Source organism: Dasypus novemcinctus, unplaced genomic scaffold (genome assembly GCF_030445035.2).
Source record: "Dasypus novemcinctus isolate mDasNov1 unplaced genomic scaffold, mDasNov1.1.hap2 scaffold_355, whole genome shotgun sequence".
In the NCBI taxonomy this organism is placed as follows: Eukaryota; Metazoa; Chordata; class Mammalia; order Cingulata; family Dasypodidae; genus Dasypus; species Dasypus novemcinctus.
The window spans coordinates 59745-83706 of record NW_026688319.1 but is presented as its reverse complement, the minus strand read 5'-3'; the positions used below and the strand labels follow the sequence as shown (position 1 = coordinate 83706).

At 42.1% G+C, this 23962-nt stretch overlaps 1 pseudogene; it reads right to left on the bottom strand.

Annotated features, from left to right (window-relative positions):
- Nucleotides 1–10605: 10605 nt before the first annotated feature.
- Nucleotides 10606–23962, bottom strand: part of LOC111762896 (protein arginine N-methyltransferase 2-like) — a 52595-nt pseudogene continuing 39238 nt past the window's right edge.

The window sequence follows — 23962 nt, the reverse complement described above, 5'->3', positions numbered from 1 at the left end:
CACGCAAGTCCACTTTACTGAGGGAGAGGCAACAGTTTTATAGGGGCTGGGGAAGGCTGATTGGTCGAAGCCACACCCTGTTCTGATTGGTTGCCGGCAAAAGGTCAGTGGGCGGTACTGGATGGGGGAGGGGTGGTGGTAAGGGATTGGCTGTCACTGTTGCTGGGGGAAGGGGCAGGGTTTAGGGATTGGTGGCTGCTGTTGCTGGGGTGGAGGGCAGACTGGAGTTTCCCGCCCACGCCTGGGTGTTGCTGCTGTCGGGGGGAGGGAAAAGGGCAGACTGGATTTTTCCGCCCACGCCTGGCTGTTGCTGCTGTAGGGGGAGGGGAAAAGGGCAGACTGGAATTTTCTGCCCTGCACCTGTGCAGGGAGAAGGAAGAAGAAGGGTGCCACCCCACAAGGCATCGGGTGGCGCCATCTGGGAGGAGGGGCGGCCGCGGAAGCATGGCTGCCGAGAAGGGGAGACCCGAGGGCACTCTGCGCCCATGCCGAGCTTCCTTCAGGGGTGGCGGTGGGCCCGACCAACCACCCTATTATGGGGGCAGCGGAATTAGGCCTACCGTGGCCACTCCCCTCGCCAGGCCAGCAAACCACACTTCAGCCCGAGGGGTGACCGCAAAGCATCTTAAACAGGTAACCTTCCTTATTATATTTTCTAAGTTTTCTCAACATTATAGTTTCAACCACATACCTGACAATCTCCTATGTTCAAATGTTCTCCCCACCCTCCCCCCAATTTCTTGGGTCATCTGACCCTTCCTCCCATCCCTAGCTCCCCTCAAGCCCACAAAGCCCCACCCAAAGGTATCCCTATGCCCCCATTTTATCCCTTCCCTGTACAAATACTTACCTCCAGCTTATCATAGATTTTACCCAGGTAGGTGTCAGCTCGCAACCTTCCTCTACCCCCCCCCAAATTCATTTAAGCCTATCATCCAGTCTTTAGCTCTCTGAGGCAGCTTGGTTTACTTATTTCATATCATTGAGGTCATGTAGTATTTGTCCTTCAATGCCTGGGTTGCTTCACTCAACATAAGGTTCTCAAGATTCATCCATGTTATCAAATGTGTTTGTACTGTATTCATTCTTAAAGCTGAGTGGTGTTCCATTGTATGTATATACCACATTTTATTTATCCATTCATCTGTTGTTGGGCATTTGGGTTGATTCCAACTTATGGCAATAGTGAACAATTCTGCTATGAACATTAGTGTGCATATAGTGGTTTGTGTCCTTGTTTTCAGTTCTCCTGGGTATATACCCAGCAGTGGAATTGCTGGGTCATATGGCAAATCTATAGCTAGTTTTTTGAGAAGCCGCCAAACTGTCCTCCAGAATGGCTGGATCCTTCTGCATTCCCACCAACAGTGGATGAGGGTTCCCATTCCTCCACATCCTCTCCAGCACTTGTAGTCTTCATAGGTGCCAATCTTATGGGAGTAAGATAGTATCTCATTGTAGTTTTTATTTGCATTTCCCTAATAGCTAGAAACTTGGAGCATTTTTTCATGTGCTTTTTAGCCATTTGTATTTCTTCTTTGGAGAAATGTCTTTTTAAAATATTTTTCCCATATTTTAAATGTGTTGTTTGTCTTTTTATTTTCAAGATATAGGAGTCCTTTATATATGCAGGATATAAGTCTCCTATCAGAAATACGGTTGCCAAATATTTTCTCCCATTGTGTAGGCTCTTTTTTCACTTTCTTGACAAATTCCTTTGAGGTGCAGAAGGCTTCAATTTTGAAGAAGTCCCATTTATCTATTTGTTCTTTTGCTGCTCATTCTTTGGGTGTGAATTTCATGAAGCCATTTCCTATTACAAGTTCCTGTAGATGGTTCCCAACATTGCTTTCCAAAGTCTTTATGGTCTTAGTTCTTATATTTAGGTCTCTGATCCATCTTGAATTGATTTTTGTATAAGGTGTGAGCTGGTAATCTTCTTTCATTCTTTTACATATGGATATCCAGTTCTCCAGACACCATATGTTGAAGAGGCCATTCTCTCCCAGTTGAGAGGGTTTGGTGGCCTTGTCAAATATTATATGACTGTATATATGAGGATACATATCAGAATTTTCAGTTTGGTTCCATTGTTCAGTGTGTTTACCCTTGTGCCAATACCATGCTGTTTTCACTACTGTAGTTTTGTAGTATGTTTTGAAGTCAGGTAGTGTGATTCTTCTAATTTCATTTTTTTTTTTTCCAATACATCTTTGGCTATTCGGGGTCTTTTTCCTTTCCTAATAAATTTCATAGCTAGTTTTTCTAGTTCATTAAAGAATGCTGTATTTATTTTTATGGGGATTGCTTTGAATGTGTATATCAGTTTTGGTAGGATAGACATCTTAATAATACTTAGTCTTCCTATCCATGAACAGGGAATGTTCTTCCATTTATTTAGTTCTTCTTTGATTTCCTTTAACAGTTGTGTAGTTTTCTGTGTATAAGTTTTTTACATTTTTAGTTAAATTTATTCTTAGGTATTTGATTTTTTAATTTACTATTGCAAATGGTATTTGTTTCTTGATTGATTTCCTCCTGAAATTGCTCATTATTGGTGTACAGAAATGCTACTGATTTTTGCTCATTGATCTTATAACCTGTGACTGTACTAACTCATTTATGAGTTCTAGAAGCTTTCTTGTAGACCTCTCAGGGTTTTCTATGTGTAGGATCATGTCATCTGCAAATAATGAAATTTTGACTTCTTCCTTTCCAGTTTGGATGCCTTTTATATCTGGTTTTTGCCTCAGTGCTCAAGCAGGTACTTCTAAGACAATGTTAAATAGAAGGGATGATAGTGGGCATCCTTGTCTTGTTCCTGATCTTAGAGGGAAAGATTTTAGGATTTCCCCATTGTAAATGATGTTGGCTGTGGGTTTTCCATATATACCCTTTATCATGTTCAGAAAATTTCCTTGTATTCCAATCTTTTACAGTGTTTTTACCAAGAAAGTGTGCTGTATTTTGTCAAATGCTTTTTCAGCATCTATAGATATTATAATGTGATTTTTTCCCCTTCAATCTGTTGGTATGGTGTATAACATTAATTGATTTTCTTATGTTGAACCACCTTGCATACCCAGAATGAATCCCACTTGGTCATGGTGTATAATTCATTTAATGTGTTGTTGAATATGATTAGCAAATATTTTGTTGAGGATTTCTGCATCTAGGTTCATTAGAGAAATTGGTCTGTAATTTTTCTTTCTATTTATGCCGTTGTTTGGGTTTGGTACTAGGGTAATGTTGGCATCATAGAATGAGTTAGGCAATGTTCCTACTGTTTCAATTTTTTGGAAGAGTTTAAGCAAGATTGGCATTAGTTCTTTCCAGAATGTTTTGTAGAATTCTCCTGTGAAGCCATCTGGCCCAGGGCTCTTCTTAGTTGGGAGGATTTTAATGACTGATTCTATCTCTTTACTTGTGATTAGTTTGTTGAGATCACCAATTTCTTCTTTTGTCAATAGAGGCTGCTTATGTGTTTCTAGGAATTTATCCATTTCTTCTAAATTGTCCTTCTTGTTCGAATATAGTTTTTCAAAGTATCCTCTTATGATAGTCTTTATTTCTGTGGGGTCAGTGGTGATATCTCCTTTCTCATTTCTTATTTTATGTACTTGCATCTTCCCTCTTTTTTTCTTTATTAGTCTAACTAAGGGTTTGTCAGTTTTATTGATCTTCTCAAAGAACCAGCTTTTGGTTTTGTTTATCTTTTCAAGTGCTTTCTTATTTTCTGTTTCATTTAGTTCTGCTCTTACCTTTGTTATTTCTTTCTTTCTTCTTCCTTTGGGGTTACTTTCTTTTTTTTTTTACTAATTCCTCCAAGTGTGCAGTTAGTTCTTCAGTTTTAGCTCTTTCTTCTTTTTTGATGTATGAATTTATGGCTATACATTTTCCTCTCATTACTGCTTTTGCTGCATCCCATAAGTTTTGGTATGTTGTGTTATCATTTTCATTAGTTTCAAGGCAGTTATTAATTTCTTTTGCAATTTCCTCCTTGACCTACTGTTTTTCTAAGAGGGTGCTGTTTAATTTCCATATCTTGTTGTGAAATCTGGGCCTCTGGCCCTTGCAGATTTCCAGCTTTACTCCACTATGGTCAGAGAAATTATTTTGTATGATTTCAATCTTTTTGAATTCATTGAGACTTTCTTTGTGGCCTAGCATATGGTCTATCTTAGGGAATGATACATGTGCGCTTGAGAAAAATGTATATCCTGCTGTATTTGGGTGTAACGTTCGGTATATGTCTATTGGGTCCAACTCCTCTAATATACTTTTCAAAGTTTTTGTTTCTTTATTGATTCTCTTTTGAGATGTTCTGTCCAAAGTTGATAGTGGTGTATTAAAGTCCCCCATTATAATTGTAGAGGCATCTATTCTTTCACTTAGTTTTTCCAGTGTTTGCCTCACATATTTGGAGGCACCCTTGTCAGGAGCAAAAATGTTTATGATTGTTCATTCTTCTTGAAAGATTATCCGTTTCACTAATATGTAGAGTCCATCTTTGTCTCTCACAATTGTTTTGCATTTAAAGTCTATTTTGTCTGATATTAATATAGGTACTCCTGCCCTTTTTTGGTTATTGTTTACTTGTATGATTATTTTCCAGCCATTCACTTTCAACTTCCTTGAGTCCCTGGGTCTAAGATGAGTTTCTTGTAGACAACATATAGATAGGCCATATTTCCTCATCCAGTCTTCCAATCTGTGTCTCTTAACAGGTGAGTTTATTGCACTGACATTTAGTGTTATTACTTTCAAGAAATTACTTATATTAGCCATATTTTCTTTGGATTTGTGTTTGTCTTATGTTGTTTGATTTTTCTTTTGTAGTTTTAGTTGTTCTTACACTCTCCTCCAACTCTGTCTCTCCTGTTTGTTTCTTTCCTCCTGCAGAACTCCCTTTAGTATTTCTTGAAGGGCAGGTTGTTGGCATACTCTCTTAGTTTCTGTTTATCTCTGAATATTTTGAGCTCCCCATCACTTTTGAATGCTGAATAGAGTATTCTTCATGAGAAATTCTTTTCTTTTAGTACCTTGACTATGTCATACCACTGCCTTCTTACTTCCATGGTTTCAGATGAGAGATCAGCACTTAATCTTATGGAGCCTTCCTTGTATGTGATGGTTCTCTTTTCTCTTGCTGCTTTTAGTATTTTCTCTTTGTTTTGTGCATTGGATAATTTGACAAGTATATGTCTTGGGGTAGGCCTGTTAAGATTTATGCTGTTTGGGGTGTGTTTTGCTTCCTGGAAATGTACATCCTTCTCCCTCAATAGGTTTGGAAAGTTTGCAGCCATTATTTCCTCCAACACCCTTTCTGTCCCCTTTCCCTTCTCTTCTTCCTCTGGGATGCTTATAATGTGTATGTTTGTGCATTTTGCATTGTCATACAGATCCCTAATTCCCTGCTGGATTCTTTCTATCTTTTTATCAATTAATTCTACTATCTGTTTGATTTCAGATATACTGTCTTCTACATCACTAATTCTTTCCTCTGCCTCTTCAAATTGGCTGTTATTTGCAGAGTGTATTTTTGATTTCTTGGATTGTGCTATTGATCCCCATCATCTCTGATCTTTTTGTGCATGATCACAATTTCTTCTGTATGCTCTCCAAGTGTTTTCTTAATATGCTTAATCTCTTCCTTCACTTCATTGAATTGGTCCGTGATACATGTTTTGAGAACTTTAATTACTTGTTTGGTGTTCCACTTCTCTTCCTGGTTTTTAGTTTGTTCATTGTATTGGGCCATGTTTTCCCGGTTATTGGTATGGTCTGTAGTTTTTTGTTGCTGTCTGGTCATCATTTTATCTTGTTGGGTTTATTCTGTTGATTATCTTCTTATTCTAGCCTTGGGGTTTAATTAGTTTTGTGTGTGTGTGTGTGTGTGTGTTAAGTCTTCTCTTTGTCACTTTTTTCTTCTTATTCTATTTCCTTGTTGTTGGCTAAGTTCCCTTGAAGGAAAATATTAAGTCTGGAGAAAGCAAAAGGGGCAAGAAAAGAAAAATATAATAATAGTATTGATAGTGAGTGTTAGCAGCAGAACCATATGAGATCTAGGAGAATGGATATAGAACTCATGGAAGCTGTGTATAATTATAACTGTAAAAAGGTGGAGTACCTATAATGAGATATTAAACTGAATATGGGGAGGAATATACTATTAATTAAAAGGTCAGTGTGATCAGGTGAGAGGGATAAAGAAAAGAGAGGACAATAACATAAAGAGTGAAAAAGTGGTAGAAAACAGATTAGAGGTATTAGAGATAAAAGTCAGAAATATTGGGGGCTAAACAGAGAGAAGTGGAATGTAAGAGAAAGAATAAATGATGGAGGAGAGAATGATGTAAAGGAAAGGGGATAGCATTGGAAGCCAAAATCAGTACACCCAGAAAAGAGAAAATTGAGGATGAGGAAGCACAGCAAATAAGAAATGTTGCCTACAGCACTAATATAAAAAATGAAAAAAAAGGGGGAGGGGAAAGGAGAAAAAAGTTAGAAGAAAAAAAAGCAGAGTGGGGGGAGGAAAAAAGGAAAAAAAAAAGGGCGGTGGGGGGAGGGATAAAGAGGAAGAAAAACAAGAAAACAGACTGAAAAAAAAAGACCAGACAAGGCCTCAGGCAAAGAATCCTCTTTGCAATTGAATAAACTGCTTAGGAGTCTGACCTTCCCTCTTTCTCCCTTCCTAACTTCCTTCTCTCTCAAGATAGCAGGAAGGCTGCCTGAGGGCTCCTGTAGGAAATTCAAATGGGTCCCTGGTGAATCAATTCACCTGAAAAAATAATGACTCTTAATTTCTTGAGAGAGCACCCATCTCTTGCCAGGACCCCTAAATATGCTATTGGAAGCCTGTAAATCATGTCCTACTGTCCCTCTCCCTTAGGTGTGCTACAAAGGGGCTGGTTAATTTTTTTACTCCAGGGCGTTTAGGTAAATTGGGCTCTCTCACCAGATTTGCCTCTTCTCTATTCCTAGGAAGGGGGGAACCAGAAAATTGAACCTGCACTCCTTGGCGCCTCTGCACCTCCCACCTAAACTCTCCCCCTTCTGGAGTTAGTCTGTGCCCTGAGGGGTAGGGCAATGCCAGATTTCCAGGAGTGCTGGGCTCAGTAAACAGAGACCTGGGAGAATGTGGACTCAGGGTATTTAGCGTGGGCCATGGGGGTCAGGGGACACAGGCTTGGGGTTCATGCATTTGGGGGCACGGGGCCTGGAGACTCTGACCCACGACCGGCCATTCTCAGTGAACACTGTGGCTCTTAGCCCTAGGAGGGGAGGGATTTACCTTCCCACAGTTTCTGCGTTCAGTGTTAGAAACCCACAGTTCTACCTTGAGCAAACACCAATTCTGCTGCAGTCTCTCCAGTTCGATGTCCAGACACCTCCCGCCCTGCAGGTTCCTGAAACAGCCTGCTCTGGTAGGACTCCGTCACCACACAGCCGGTCTTTTGTAAGGGAGATGACGACAATGTACATACTCAGATGCCATCTTGCCTCTTCCTCAGGCTTTTAAAAAATGTATTTTCTTAAAAATTTTTATTAAAAACTTTTTTTCTGGGACTCTGATTATATGAATGTGGAGCACAGTACTTATCTTTATGTTTTTAAACTTTATTCCTTCTGTGTGTCTTTGTGGGGGTGGGTGGGAATTCTGGCTTGATCTTCCAGCTCACCAATCCATTCTTCTGCTAAGATCAACCTATCTGTTGTATTATCTTTTTATGCTGTAATTGTTTCCATACCAAGTATCTTCAGTTGATTCTTTACAACTTCTGGCTTCTGTTTCATGTTTCCAGTATTGTCTTTTTTCTTTTTGAGAATACTTAGGGTACTTATTTTAAATTCATGCCCAGATTGGTCCATCAATTCTATTATTCAGTTTGTTGTTGTTTTTACATACATCTACAGTTTCTCAGAGATTTCATTGCTTTCTCCTGTGAGCTCAAGCCTCAGATCAGCTCTCTTGGCTGGTCATATTTTTGTAAAGGGGCTAAAACATCCTCATTTGTGCCCTTTTGGTGAGATTTTTTTCCCCAAGGGAGAGGAGGCATGCTTTCTTGTGGAGGACTCGTGCCCTCTCTGCCATGGCACTACTTTTTTTGAAAGAACTTTCTCTTTCATCTGTAATCCTCTGGCAATGGGGCAAGAAGAAAAACTCTTAGAAAGTTCCCCTGCTAAGCTAGGTTCTGGGGAAGCCCTGTGCCACTGTCCTATCCTGAGCAGCCCTGGGCTGCTGCTGCTCTTGGTCTGCCTTGCCTGGCAATCAGCTGGACAATGTGAGAACTCCAAACAGAAGCCACGCGGTGCCCAGCTGGTAACCAGCGCTGTGGCAAGGCAGCCTACCCCTGTGCCATCATTTGATTCCCCTCAGGCTGAGGATCCTACTTAGTTTCCTGCTTGGTCTCTTTGATGGCCTTTAGGGAAGTTTCCTATGGAGCATAATTAACACTGCCAGGCATCCATCTTAATCTTCACCTAAGACAAAACTCAGCTGTCTCTATGGCTGTTATAAGAAACCCAGAAGTAAACTCAGAAAGAGTCCTCTTGTTGATGTGGGGGGAGTGGGAAGTAGTGTATGTGGGAACCTCTTATATTTTTCAATGTAACATTTTTTGTGATTTATGCATCTTTTTTTAAAAAAGACAGTTTATTATAAAAGAAATAAATTTAAAAAAAGAAAAGAAAAAGAGTCCTCTTTTCTCTTCTTCTTCATTTAGTTTGGGACAGCAAAGAGAATCTGCAAAAACAAATCAAACTTCTAATCCTCATCCTCTGAATGAACCACCTCCAGGACAGTGACAATAAGAAAGCAGTTAACATCAGATGTGATCTGTGTCCACAGGCCTCTCCTGTTACTTTTACCGAATCTGTAGTTGGTGCTGGGGTTTAGTGTATACCCAGGGGACCTGAATCTCTGGACTGACCATGTGATAGCCAGGCCCTGAGCCGCAACAGACTTCAGCTCCTACACTCTGGTTTATGGGACTTACCCCTCTCAGCTAACATGGAGGTGAAGAAGGTCAACCACCATACCAGGGAGCCAAGGGTGACTACAACTGAAAGCCAGAGGATTGCATCCAGCATCTATTTGGAATCTAAGCCCCCTTTTGATATAAATGTGGAGTGGACACAACCATTCTAAGGTCCACAGGATGAAGGAATAGAGTATGGATTAGAGTGGACTTACTGATATTCTATTCATGAATTGTTGTGATTAGTAATCGAAGAAAATGTGGTATTGGTGTGGAGAAAGTGGCCATGGTGGCTGCTGGGGGTAGGGAGTGGGAGGAAGAGATGTGATGTGGGGGCATTTTTGGGACTTGGGGTTGTCCTGGGTGGTGCTGTGGGGACAGTTGCCAGACATTGTATGTCCTCCCATGGCCCACTGGGTGGACTGTGGGAGAGTGTGGGCTATGGTGTGGACCATTGACCATGAGGTGCAGCGGTGCTCAGAGATGTATTCACCAAGTGCAATGAATGTCTCATGATGATGGAGGAGGTTGTTGTTATGGGGGGAGAAGTGGCGTGAGGGGGGTATTGGGTATATGGGGACCTCATATTTTTTGAATGTAATATTAAAAAATAAATAAAGACAAAAAAAAAAAGAATAACAAGTATGGTGTGGGGAGAAAAAAAAAAAAGAAAGCAGTTAACAGTAAGCTCTCCTGGCCAGGGCACCTGTGCCAGCCAGGCCGGCATCTCTGCTCTATTCATGCTCCCACCCCGCTAGCCTGGGAGCACCCAGGAGGGGCTGGAGAGCAGGCCCGCCTACAGGTGAGGCTGGGTGGAGTACAGGCCTTTCTATCCATGCCATCCCATGTTGCCAGGGCTGCTGTAGCAGACCCCAGAAAGGGGTTGGCTTCACAACAGGCATTTACTGACTCGCTGCTCTGGTGCCTAGAAGTCCAAAGTCAAGTCAAGGTCATCCAGGCTGCGCCTTCTCCCAAGGCCTGTGGCCTCTGAATCGCAGGGCTCCTTGACCCAGGGCACTGTCCTCAGTCTCCCCAACCTCAGGCCTTTTAGACGGCCTCCAGGAATAGGGGAGGAGGTCCCGCCTGCCGGAGTGGGGCCACAGCGCAGGAATGAGGGTTCAGGTTTAGAATATGTCATTGTCGGGGTGCATACTTCCACCCAGCCCAAACAGGAGCTGGAGTGAGGAGCTTGGCTTGCCCTCTCAGCTCCCTCCTTTTGGGCTGCTGCACTGTCTCCTTTTGTGTAAATAATAGAAACACCCCCGTGGACGGCTGTTAGGAGGCATGGCGGGTGCTGTGTGGGTGAGCTGGGGAACCTGGAAGAGCTGGCCCCCATAGCATGCCGCCCTGCTGGCTGCAGGAGCTGTCATTGGCTGGGCTCTGGGTCCTCCTCCCAGACCCCCCATGCCCAGGGGTCCCTAGCCCTAGCCCTAACCCTAACCCTACCCTAACCCTAACCCTAACCCTAACCCTAACAAGTAAACAAAACTGGAATAACTTTAAGAGTCTATGTATCTGAGCCAAAACAGGTTCTAAAGAGAGTTCTCCAGGCAAAAAGTAATTATCTCAGACAGAACCACAGAAATGCAGGAAGGTCAAGAGAATAACAGAAAAGGCAAATGAATATATGTGCAAATATTTATAAATTATATTAATTGTATAAAACAATAATAATGTACACTATGGGGTTTAAATATACATATACTTAAAATTTAAGAAAACAGTAATATAAAAAAGTGGGAGGGTAATAAATAGATGTAGTATATTCTAAGGCATTTACAGGGAAATACTATATTTGAATATAGCAAGTTGAGGATGCATGTTGTTGCTTAACCAGGATTCTTCAACTAAACCACAGAGCACAAAATTAATTTGAATGACTATTTTTTCAATTCTCCCATGAATGATACATAACTAAGTCTAGAATCATAGGAGAAAAGTTCATCCATTCCACAAAATAGAAATCTGAAGGCATCAGGGCTTAATTCTCTCCTAAAATTCTGGTAATTCTGGTAAATAAAGATTACCACAGGTAAATGATAAAAGAATAATACAATTATATGTAAGTGACACATTGATGGAGGGGAAAATGGAATGATAAATATAGAACTTAAGCCATCAATCATTAAACATGGAAAGAGTTACTTCAATGGGTCAATCCACCACAGTGATGGACCAATTTTAAATAACTCTAAATAATATAAAGATACTATATCTATAATATTCTTAAACAACTTAAAAAGAGAAATATAATCATATTGGGAGACTTTAAAACCTCCTTGTCAGTAGCTGATAGAATAAGCAATTAAAATATCAGTAAAACCCTGGTTTATTGGACTTACCCCATTCAGCTAACATGGAGTTGAAGAATGTCAACCACCACACCATAGAGTCTAGAGTGCCTACAACTGAAAGCAGGAGGATTGCATCCAGTATCCATGTGGAATCTAAGCCCCCTCTTGACATAGATATGGAATGGACACAACCAATCCAAGGTACACAGGAAGGAGGAATACAGTAAGGGTTAGAGTGGACTTACTGATATTCTACTCATGAACTATTGTGGTTAGTAATCGAGAAAATGTGGCATTGGTGTGGAAAAAATGGCCATGGTGGCTGTTGGGTGTGGGGAATGGGAGGAGGAAATCAGATGTGGAGGCATTTTTGGGACTTGGTGTTGTCCTGGGTAGTGCTGCAGGGACAATTACCGGATATTGTAGATCCTCCCATGGCCCACTGGATGGAATGTGGGAGAGTATGGGCTATGATGTGGACCATTGACCATGAGGTGCAGCGATGCCCAGAGATGTACTCACCAAATGCAATGGATGTGTCATGATGATGGGGGAGAGTGTTGCTGTGGGGGGAGTGGTGGGGTTTGGGCAGTGGGGGTGAATGGGGACCTCATATTTTTTGAATGTAATATTTTAAAAAAATGAATAATAAAAAAAATCAGTAAAAATCCAACTTCCAGACAACGTGGCTAACAAACTTGTGCCTCCAGTGGAGGCACATGACATATTTAGAGCACTGAATCCAATGACAGAATATATTATTTACAAGTACACAATACAGTTGGCATATTCTGAGTCATAAAACAAGCTTCAACAAATTTCATAGGTTTAAAATCACGTGGAGTTTCTTCTCTGACAACAGAGGAATTAAGCTAGAAATCAATAAAAAAGATAACTAGAGAAGATCACCTTTGTGAAATTAAGCTTACACACTTCCAAATAACTTGTAGGATAATAAAAGAAATCGCAACAGAAATTTAAAAATATTTGAAATCACATAACAATGAAGTTATATAAAAATCAGCTGTTGTACTTAAGGCAGTTTTAGAGGAAAATTATTTAGAGTTTTAATGCATGCATGAGAAAAAAAGGTTAGAAATCTATAGACCAAGCTTCTATCTCTTGGAGGGAAAATGAATCCTGACCCCTACCTCACATCAATGACAAAAATCAAGTCCAGATGAATTGTTGATCTAAGTGTAAAAGATAAAATAATGTGTGGCAGTTTGATGGTTATGAATTCTAAAAATAGATATTGGATTAGGTTTGTACTGGTCTGTCCCTCTGGGCATATTAGATTATATTGGATTCAGACGTTTCACCTTTACTTGATTAAATAATGATTAAGGCTCTTGATTGGGCCGTGTCAGTAGGATGTTGCATCCTTGCACCCTTGGTGGGTGAAGACTCACAGAGAAACCACACCACAGAGAAGGGAGGTTGGAGTTTTAATCTTGGAGCCCAGGAAGTAAACACAAAGAAGAAGAACACAGAGGAATAGATAAACACACAGCAGAAGCCCCAGGGCGAGAGACAGTGTCATTTGCCTGATAGTCTACAGCTGGCCTTGTGGAGCAAGCAAAGCAGCTGAGCCTGGAGAGAAATGAGCCCCAGAAAGAGAGGAACCCAGGAAGCCTGAACCCTTGGCAGATGTTGGCAGCCGTCTTGTTCCAATACATGGCAACAGACTTTGGTAACGGAAGTAACTTATGCTTTATGGCCTGGAAACTGTAAGTTTCTACCCCAAATACCCTTTATAAGAGCCAACAGATTTCTGATATTTTGCATCAGCAACCCTTTGGCTGACAAATTCAATAAGCTTTAAAAGAAAATATAGAATATCTTTATGATCTTGGAATCATAAACAGGACACAAAAAGTACTAACCGTAAAAGAAAAATTGTCAAATTGGACTGCATAAAAATTATGAATTTTGGTGTATCAAGAGACTATTAAGAGGACAACCAGCAAGATGGCAGTGGAGAAAGGAGCTCCTAGAGCCAGGTCCTGCTACAGGGCAGTTAGTAAACACCCAGAGCTCTCTGGAGCTAGCTGAAGCACCTGCTTGGGGGCTCCAGGAGACCAGAAGCGCATCCTGCCACATCCTTGAAAGAGTGGAAGGAGGAGACTGGCCATCTGTGGAGAAAATTCGTAAGTAGAGTACTCCATGCCATGGGGGTCGGTGCCCATCCTCCACTGGAGGCACAAGCCGCCTCAGGAGCTATTCTGTGGCTGGAATTCAAAGTTCCACTTCCCAAATATGGGGAAGAGATGGTTGGGCACCAACTTCATCTACTGATGAGAAAATTTCAGTGGGCTAAAGTATGATCCTAAGAAAAGTTAAAGTTTGAACCTGTTCAAGTCAGAAAGAGGCTGGCAGCTGTCATCTTAACTCTGCACCTGGCAGGAAGGGAAGCAGGGCAGACTGAAAATCACAGTGCAGGTGGGGACTGGCTTCTTTCCATCCAGGTTAGATTGCAGCTCTAGCCTAGGCCCCAGACCCACCTCCAGCAGGGAGGAAGCTGGGGAACCTGCCCAGCCTCTCCAGGAAATTACTGGCCAAGTCACAGAAGCCAGTGATCATTCTACTTTGGCAGTGCAAGGCACCCCAGGAGCTGTTCTGTGGCTGGAATTGGAAGCTCCATTTCCAAAAAAACAGGGGAGGAAGAGATGGCTGGTCACTGACTTCAGCTACTGATTAGTAAATTCGGCTGGCTATAATAAAACCCTAAGAACGGCTAAAATATGAACCTCTCCAGGTCAGAGAGAGGCTGGTGGCCACCATTTTGACTCCACCCCTAGTATAAGGGAAAGCCGGGCTGACTGAAAACCAAAGTGATGGTAGGGACTGGTTTCTTTCACCCAGATCAGACTGCAGCCCTAGCCTAGGCTTCAGCCCCACCTCTGGCAGGCAGGAAGCTGGCAGGCCCTGCACCACCCTATCCAGATAACTGCAGATACATTTGGCTGGCACAGATTAAATCAGAAATCTACTGGGACAACTGCAGTCATCTTGGGCCCATACTGCATAGACTGCTGCCCACACCTGCACCTCCATCCCCGCCCCAGGCAGAGGAGAAAGGAGGATGAAGCTTCAACAGTCTCTCTCAGCAACTATAGTCTAGGCCTGCATGACTTGGATTATTCCACAGAGCTGTGACTCTGCCCCTACCCCTGGCAAAGGAAAAAGTTGGAAAGCTTCATCAGTCTCTGGGGCAATGAGGGCAGCTTGAGCCTCCAGTTTATAGCACTAACTACATCCTTGGCTCTGACTGCACAACCAGCAAGGGAGAAAGGGCAGGAAGCCTTAAACTTAAAAGAAAAATTGCACCCAAAATAAATACTCTATAAGCCAGATGCCAAGATATCAACAAAAAATTACAACCCCCACCAAGAAACAGGAAGCTATGACCCAGTTAAAGGAACAAGATAAGCCTCCAGATAACATAAAGGAGTTGAGACAACTAATCATAGATACTCAAACAAATCTCCTTAAGAAATTCAATGAGATGCCTAAAAAGGATATATATATATATATTTTTTTTAAATATTACATTCAAAAAATATGAGGTCCCATTCAACCTCACCACCCCCACCCCCACTCCCCCCACAGCAACACTCTCTCCCATCATCATGACACATCCATTGCACCTGGTAAGTACATCTCTGAGCATCGCTGCACCCCATAGTCAATGGTCCATATCATAGCCCAGTCTCCCACGTTCCATCCAGTGGGCCCTGGGGGGATCTACAATGTCCCGTAGTTTTCCGTGAAGCACCACCCTAAAAAGGATATTAAGACGACACTGGATGAGCACAAAGAACTTGAAAGCATACACAGAAAATTAGCAGATAATATGGGAATGAAAGGTGCAATAAATGAAATTTAAAAAACATTGGAATCATATAATAGCAGATTTGAGAAGGCAGAAGAAAAGATTGGTGAGCTTGAAGAAATGGCCTCTGAAAGTGAACATACAAAAGAACAGATGAAGAAAGGAATGGAAAAAACTGAACAAGGTCTCGGGGAACTAAATGACAGACTAAACATACGTGTCATGGGTGTCCCAGAAGAAGAGAAGGGAAAAGGGGAAAAAGGAATATTTGAAGAAATAATGGTAGAAAATTTCCCAACCCTATTGAAGGACATAGATATCCATGCCCAAGAAGCACAATGTACTCCCATCCAAAAAAATAAGCATAGACCAATTCCGAGCACATACTCATCAGAATGTCAAGTGCCAAAAACAAAGAAAGAATACTGAGAACAGCAAGGGAAAAGCAATGCATAACATATAAGGGATACCCAATAAGATTAAGTGCTGATTTCTCACCTGAAACCATGAAGGCAAGAAGACAGTGGTGCGATATATTTAAGATAATACAAGAGAAAAATTTCCAGCCAAGATTCTTATATCTGGCAAGATTATGTTCCAGAAATGAAGGTGAGTTTAGAATATTCACAGGTAAACAGAAACTGAGAGAATTTCTAAGCAGCAAGAGCAGGTTTTCAGGAAATTTTAAAGAGTGTGCTAGAGCCTGAAAAGACAGGACAGAGAGGCCTGGAAGAGAGTCTAGAAATGAAGATTATATCAATGAAAGTAACTAAAAGTGTCAAAAGAGTGGTGAAAATAAAATGACAGATAAAACACAAATAGTCAGGAATAAACTTAACCAATGAAGTAAAGCACTTGTATTCTGAAAACTACAACTCAGTGTTAATTCAAAAAAAGGCCTAAATAACTGGAAAAGCATTCCATGCTCACAGATTGGAAGACTAAATATCATTAAGATGTCAGTCCTACTGAAATTGATATACAGATTCAATGCAATCCCAATAAAAATTGCATCAGCATTTTTAGTTGAAACCATGATTATCAAATTTATTTGGAAGGATAAGGGGTCCTGCATAGCCAGAAACATCTTAAAAAGGAAAAGCAAACTCTCCTCTCTAGACTTTAAATCATATTACCTAGCTATAGTGGTAAAAACAGCATGGTACTGGCATAAAGACAGACACATAGACCAATGGAGCCAAATTGATGGTTCAGAAACAGACCCTCACATGTTTGGTCAAGTGATTTTTGACTAGCCTGTTAAACCCACAAGCTCAGGCAGAACAGTTCACTCAACAAGTGGTACTGAAAGAACTGGACACCCATACTCAAAAGGAAAGAGGACCCTTTCTCATGTCTTATCCAAAAATTAACTCAAAATGGATCAAAAACTTAAAAATAAAAGAACCATAAAGCTTCTAGAAGAAATTTCAGGAAAATATCTTCAAGACCTGGTGGTAGATGATGGATTCTTAAAGGAGATAAGAGAACTGAGATGGACTACTGATGTTTAATGTATGTGATTTTAATTAGCGCTACTGTAAAAGTGTGGAAATGTATAGAGTGGATGGTAACACATAGTAACAGCTAGTTTATAAATGGGGATATGGCTGAAAAATGGTAGTCCAGGTATGTAAATGCCAATTGGCAGAATGCTAGAGAATAATCTAGGAACTGAATAGCACAGTAAACTAAGGGGTGGATAAGAATTGTGGTTGATGGTACAGATGCAAGAGTGTCCTTTGTGAACTAGAGCAAATGTACATCATTTATTGCAGGGTGGTGGGGATGTGCAGAAGCATGGGAAAAATACAACTGGAGTGACCTATGGATTGTGGTTAGCAGTAATAATATTCTTGCATCTATGCCAAAGATGTACTGTGTTGATAATGGGGCAGTATGGAAAATGTGTGCCAAATGTACATTATGAACATGGTAACAGTCAGATGATGATATCTGTAACAAATATTTCACCATAGTGTGGTGTGGTGATAGAGGGGTGTTGTTTAAGAATTCTGCACATGTGCATGATTGTTTCATAAGTTTATACTTCTATCATAAAAATATATTTTAAAATAGTAATAGGATGGGTAGGGGTAGAAATACACCAAATGCAAGATAAGGACAATAAGTAGTAGTGCGATTTTGACAGTATTCTTTCATAATTTGTAACAAACGTCTCACAACAATGCAAGGTGTCAGTAGAGGGTTGATATATGGGACCCTTGTATGATGTGATGCATGTTTGCTCTGTTAAGTTCACAACTTTTACTATACACTTGTTTATGTATGTTCATATATAAGTGATATAAAGATAATAAAAATAGGGTGGGTTGGGGGAAAAATACTTTGGTTAGTAATAATATTTTGACAATGCTCTTCAATCAGTTAAAAATGTTTACAATTCAAGATATTGGTGGTAGGGTGAGGTACCATAGTCCTGTATGACATATGTTTGTTTTGTAAGTTCACAACTATTACTATACACTTATTGTTTATGTATGAGTGATATACTTAAATAAATTTTTCAAAAAGACTATTAAGAAAGTTAAAGGCAAGAAGGTGCTCACAAAATGAATAACCGATAAAGGATTCCTAGTCAGAATTCCTAGAAAACCAATTAGAAACAGACGGCCCTAACAGTAAAACAGGCAAAAGAGCAACAAGCACTTCACAGATAGGATAGCTACATGATTTGGGAAAATGTGAGCCAGCATTAGTCATCAAGGAAATGCCTATCAAATCCTCACACCCACCAGAACAAGTAAAATGAAAAACACAAGACAACACCAGGTGTTGACAAGATATGGAGTATCAAGATATGTGGTGGTCTGGAGATGTACCCCAGAAAAAGCACAGTTCTTAAACTTAATCCACTTCTGTGGGCGTGGACCCATTGTAAGTAGGACCTTTTGTTGAGGGCACTTCAGTGAAGGTGTGGGCCACTGCAGGATGGGCCTTAATCCTATTACTTGGTAAGCAGAGAGAAATTCAGAGAAAGAGAAAAAGCCACAGAGGGAGCAGCCAGAAGTGGGATGTTAGTGGAACCCAGAAGAGGAGGGAGGGGCCAGGAGAGGCTACCATGGGCCAGCCAAGAACCAAGGGTCACCCGCAGCCAGTCCCACACAGACTCGGAAGAAAGCATCGCCTTATGGAGCCCTGATCTGAACCTTTTTCGTAACCTCAAAACTGAGCCATTAAATTTCCATTTTTTAAGCCAACCCATTTTAAGTATTTGTTTAAGCAGCCAAGGAAACTAAAACAATAGGAAGGCAAATTTGACTTTGCAAAACTCTGGCAGTATCTACTAAAGCTGAACTCCTAGGTATAAACACAATGCAAAAATGTGTATGTAAGTATACCAAAAAGTATGTACAGACATGTTCATATTTGCACTAATAATACTGGAAACGACCCAAACATCCATGGGCAATGAAATGAGAAACATAAATGCAGCACATTCACTCAGTAGTACACACTATACAACAATAAGAATGTAAATCAGACTACTTGCAAAATCATGGATGCATCTCACAAGCAATGTTGAATTAAAGAAGGCAGACACCAAAGAACACACCGTGTGCCAATCCATTCAGAAAAAGTTCAGAAACCATCGACTGTGATCTGTCGTGATGGAAAGGGCAGTGCCCTTGGGGGCGAGGACTCTGGAAGGCAGCGTCAGGCTTCTGGAGCAGGAGTCTCTTGGTCTTGTTGCTGGTTACATGTGTGTCCACTATAGTCATGACTTCAGCAGTTTTTGGTGTATATTTTGCATTTCAATAAAAAGTTCACTAAAATCAAAACAAAAACAGTGTAGATATATATGTATTAGATAAGAAAAGGTTACAAAGCACTGTATGTGGAATGACCCCATGCTTTTTTTTATAAACAGAAATAGGATATACACTAACATTCGTTTATTTAAGAATATTTATTGGGCACCTGTTATGGGCTGGTAGACAATCTATGCAGAACTACCCCATGTGGATGACCATCGCATGCACTCCCTTCTCCAGCTCTCCTGCCAAGTCAAGCCCACACACCCCAGGACCGCTTTATGCAATCTCATGTTCCATGTTGGGGAGATGAACGACTCTCACAGGAGCAGACAGCAGTGGATGTGTGTGTCCTAGGGACTCAGGGTGGAACTTCTCTGGCTCGGGAACACCACGCCACTGGCGTGCTTATGGTGGGTGCCGTGCACAGTACTGGGGGAACACCTGGAAAGCACAGGCTATTTCTACGAGAAAAGACACTAGCCTGTGGGAATGCTGGGCGGCAAGGAGCCTGAGCCGTGAGCTTGCGGGTAATATCGGGCTGCGGTGGAGGTGCTCAGACTTGGAAGTGCAAACATCAGCTCCAAGGTGAGTCTTCCCTGGCGTGCCATCCCCTCCAAATATGCAGCTGACTCTCAAACACACCACGAAACGTCATCTCCAGATTAGAAAGATTTTTTCTCCAACCTGAAAAAGGCAGAAGTAAACAAATCTAATAATTTCAACTTGACTAACATTCAGTATTTTATAATAAGTTAATATTGGACAAGAGAATGGTATTCTGGTCCAGAATATTTTTTAAAAGACATTTAAACTTTTAACATTAAGCAAAGCACAATACAGGCTTTAAAAATTAAAGGAAAAATATTTGATTCTTTTTTCTTCCTCTCGTCTGAAGAAGAGAATTTCACTGTTCACTAGTCTCTGAGAAATGAAACCAGAGAAGTCTCCTGCAGCATCATAGAAACTGAAAAGGCACCCAGTCACCCCACTGTCACCCTACTGTCACTCCCCACCACTGTATGTGAAGCCACGTGTTCAATGACCCACTGCCCCAGAGCTGAAGAATGTATTTCCTGTCACATATCAAGACAAACTACATGTGTAATGACACGAGTATCATGTAATGGATGAGCACAGGCTGAGCTCCTCCCTCATGCCACCTCTGGGTGCTCCTGGAGAGGGCTCGTCTACACTGGCTCTGGGCTTCCTGCTCTCCTGGAGAGGGCTCGTCTACACTGGGGCTGAGCCTCTGCTCCCGCTCACTGGCTGTGTCTCCTTAAGGAAATACTTTCTGGCCTGAACCTCCGTTTGCTGTTCTGAACAGTGGATGCCCCCCTTCCTGCTGAGAGGGCTAAATACAAAGGCGGCAGGTCCAGCTGGGGGGGGTCCTGCCCCAGGTCTGGCCCACCTCCTGGGGAGCAGCATCCATTGCACATGATGGAAACCAACAGCCGAGGCTGGCGTCTCTTACTCTTTGAGATGTGGGGTCTTGTCTGGACGTGACGGCCCAGCTCAGTGTGACCGACATGTGTCTTCTCCACATGGGATTTCTCTGCAGCACGACCGAGCCTGTGACCACGTCCCCCGTGTGGACCGTAACGGGGTCGTCCATCATAAACAGAGTCTGCTTCCAGTGCGTCGTGCTGCAAGACATGGGGGTTGGGGTCAGAAGACAGCCTGCCTCTGTCCAGAGGGTCTGCAGTCTCCTCCCTGGTGCCCCAGCCACTGTCCACTGACCACCACGTTTGAGGGGAATGAAAAGGCGGAGATGAGAAACCAGTGTGAATGAAGGACCATTTCCACAGGAGCTCCTGGGTTTAGAATCTTAAACACGCTGCACCCAAGCCAGCCTGCACACAAGGAAGCTAATCTCTGGCAGTCAGATGAAGACATACTCTTTCCTTTAAAAAGAATTTGGGGGAGCAGAGGTGGCTCAAGCAGTTGGTGCCTGCCTCCCACATGGGAGGTCCCAGGTTCGGTTCCCAGTGCCTCCTAAAGAAGATGAGCAGACACAAGTGACCAATGAGCAGGAAGCAGATGTAAACCAAGTGGGTGGGCACCCAGATGGCAGGTCCCGGGTTCAGTTCCTGGTGCCTCCTAAAGAAGAGCAGACAATACGCAGACAGGTGAGGGAGCCATTTTGGGGGTGGAGTGGGGGAAGTTAGTAAAGAAATTTTGTCCCTTGAAACATCTGCCTTCCAAAGAGTCTAGCAAACTCTAAAATTCTGTTTTTGTGCTTGACAATCAGGAATTACAGCAGAGTTTAGGAGAGTTGGAGCGAAGATGAAACATGCACCTGCGCAGCCCCAAGCATGACAGCTAATGCCACATGTCAGCGTGGTGGGTTATGGTGTCCAGCTGCTGGGGCCAGCAAGCTCTGGCCTGATGGTTACTGTGAGGGTATTTCATAGACGGATTTACACACCTGCATCTACAGTCAACAAAGGAGACTGCTGTCAGCGCTGAGGGGAGTCTCCTCATCCAATCAGGTGGAGGCCTTAAGCTAGAACTGAGGGTTTCAGAAGTCAGAGAGAAGAGTTTCTATCTGTAATTAAGCTAGCCAGTTTCTTCTGGGGAGTTCAACTTCACCTTCCTCTGAATTTCCAACAATGCAGCTAAATCTCAATTTATTAGAAACCCTAACACACCACACGTGCTCATCAAAAGGAGCCAAGGGGCACCCACGGGGGAAGCGGAAATCTCGCAGCCCACAGAGCCCGACTGCACCTGGGGCCTGGGCAGCCCAGCAAGCCCCCTGCACCTGCCCAGCGACCCACCATCACCCAGGCACCTACTTCTTCATTACAGGGATTTCCCTGGCCTGGAGAAATCCCTAAGCTCACACCTTTTGCCACACTTCCTGGCATGTTAACAGTGAAGGCAAACGTGTATCACGTTACACTCATCAGAGCTGTGCTTGCACAGCAGCCCAGACACAGACCACACTTACAGGTGGAATGGCCCGGTACTCAACACCAGCTGCGGCTTGTCTTCTTCCAGATTCTGGAATCTTACACTAAACCAGGCAGTAAATCCATGCAGAGTACCAGCTTTTTGATATCGAAGCACAATTCGCCTTTCATTGTCTGTGTTCAAATAAACGAATAAGAAAATAAACACCCATCTCATAAGCATGTGAAATGCCCAAGTCTAGTAAGTGTCCACTTGGTAAGATGCTTCTTCTGTATCAGTGTGTCCCTCGCTCACTGAACATTATACAAAACATACCACATCCTACTCTGAACTAAATAGCTGTGCTATTTCAGTAATTATGAAACACTGCAACATGCTAGTTAGCTGAGCACATGGAAATCCTACAAAATTTCCTCCTAAGGCAAGTACACAGGGGCAGGAGTGGGTGGGAAATGGGATTCCTCTGGAGTGACTGACGAGTTTAGGTAAGGGCTGGTGGTGATGGTCACACAACATTGTGAATGTAATTAACACCACTGAACCGTATACTTGAAAATGGTAAATAATTGTTAGGCTGTTTATACGCTACAACAGAAAAACCCACAGAAATGTACAACACAAAGCGTGTACCCTAATGTGAACCATGAACTGTCGTTAGTACAATAGTAATGTTGTTTCATCAGTTTTAACAAAGGTGCCACACTAAGGCAAATGTTAATGGTGGGGAAAACTGTAGAGGTCTGTAGGAACTCTGGACTCTGCAAAATTTTTCTGTAAACCTACAACTGCTCTAATAAAAAAAATCAAACCTTACATTGTAAATTCAAACACTGCAGATAATCAGAGAAGTTTTCAAGCATTTTAGGCCTTGTTTGCCTAACTCGATGTCTCCAAATATGTACAGAATACTTTCTATGCTCGGTACTTTGCATTAGGTAGAAAACAAGAGCTCCAGACTGGACCTCCACGAATCCAAAATTAACTGAAACCTAAAAAGTTCAGCTCACAGAAGAGAGCAGGAGTGGACTGGCTGCGTTAACCAGCTGTTCCTGGATCTGAGTAAACACCTCTGTCAGGGACGGACACTGCCCCCTGCCCCCCCAGTGCCCAGGTAAAGGGGGCTTCCTCTTGGACTCACAGCAGCGCCACCTTGTGGAAAAGGAAAGTAACTGAAAGAATTTTTAGAAAGAATTTGGTAGTACCTGTTTAGGATGCTCGGAGGGGATGGTCTGATGTGGGACGGGCTCCTGGGGAATGTCTGAATGCTCATTTTGCCAGACTGGGTTGTACCATTGGGTAGAGACCCAAGTAGTGAGAGTGGGGGTGGACCCACATCCTGGGGAGGACTAATGCCATCAAATAGAGGGAACTGTATCTCTCGAGAGAAAGGGTGGCTCCCAGGGCATTAGGGCAGTTGAGCAAGTCAGGCCCTAAACACTGTTGCAAGTATCTCTGGACATGGCTCCTCAGGAAATGGAGGTTGGCTGTCACTGCGGGCCCCAAGGAGAGGGGAAAATGGATGTTGAATGGATGGAACCAAGGTAAATGTGGGGTAAGAGAGGAGTTTCGCGAGAGTACACAAGGATGGATATAAAACATGTAATATTACACCAAAAACATATAGGGGATGAAAGACTAATAATGTAAACCATAATGTAAAACATAGGATAAGTAAAAATTTAGAAAACTGTATATCCTAAAGTATGGACCACAATGTAAGCACAGATGTCACCTTGTTTGAAAGCTATTGTCTCAGAGTCTGTACATCAGTTTAATATGATATGAATAAGTTACAAGAATATCGCTGTGGAAGGGAAAAGGTTTTATGGTAGATGTGTGGGAGTACTGTATATTGTATATATGAATTACTGTGATCTAGTGCTCTTGTGAAGAGAAGCTCAATAATTAGGAAAAAAGAAAAGAAAAAGATAGGATGTAGAATTTTTCCAAATCAATACGTATTCTATATCTAACCTTTAAACCCATTGCTATATTCCATTTTACTACTAAGGGATCCTGACATTATATTGGGCTTCACTTTTCAGGAAGCTTTGGATCACAGAGTGGTTCAACAATGGCAGCAGAGGAATACTGATATAGGATGCTATTGACAGAGCTATACAGGGCATATGTCCAGGGTGCATGGTAATGTTTGGATAT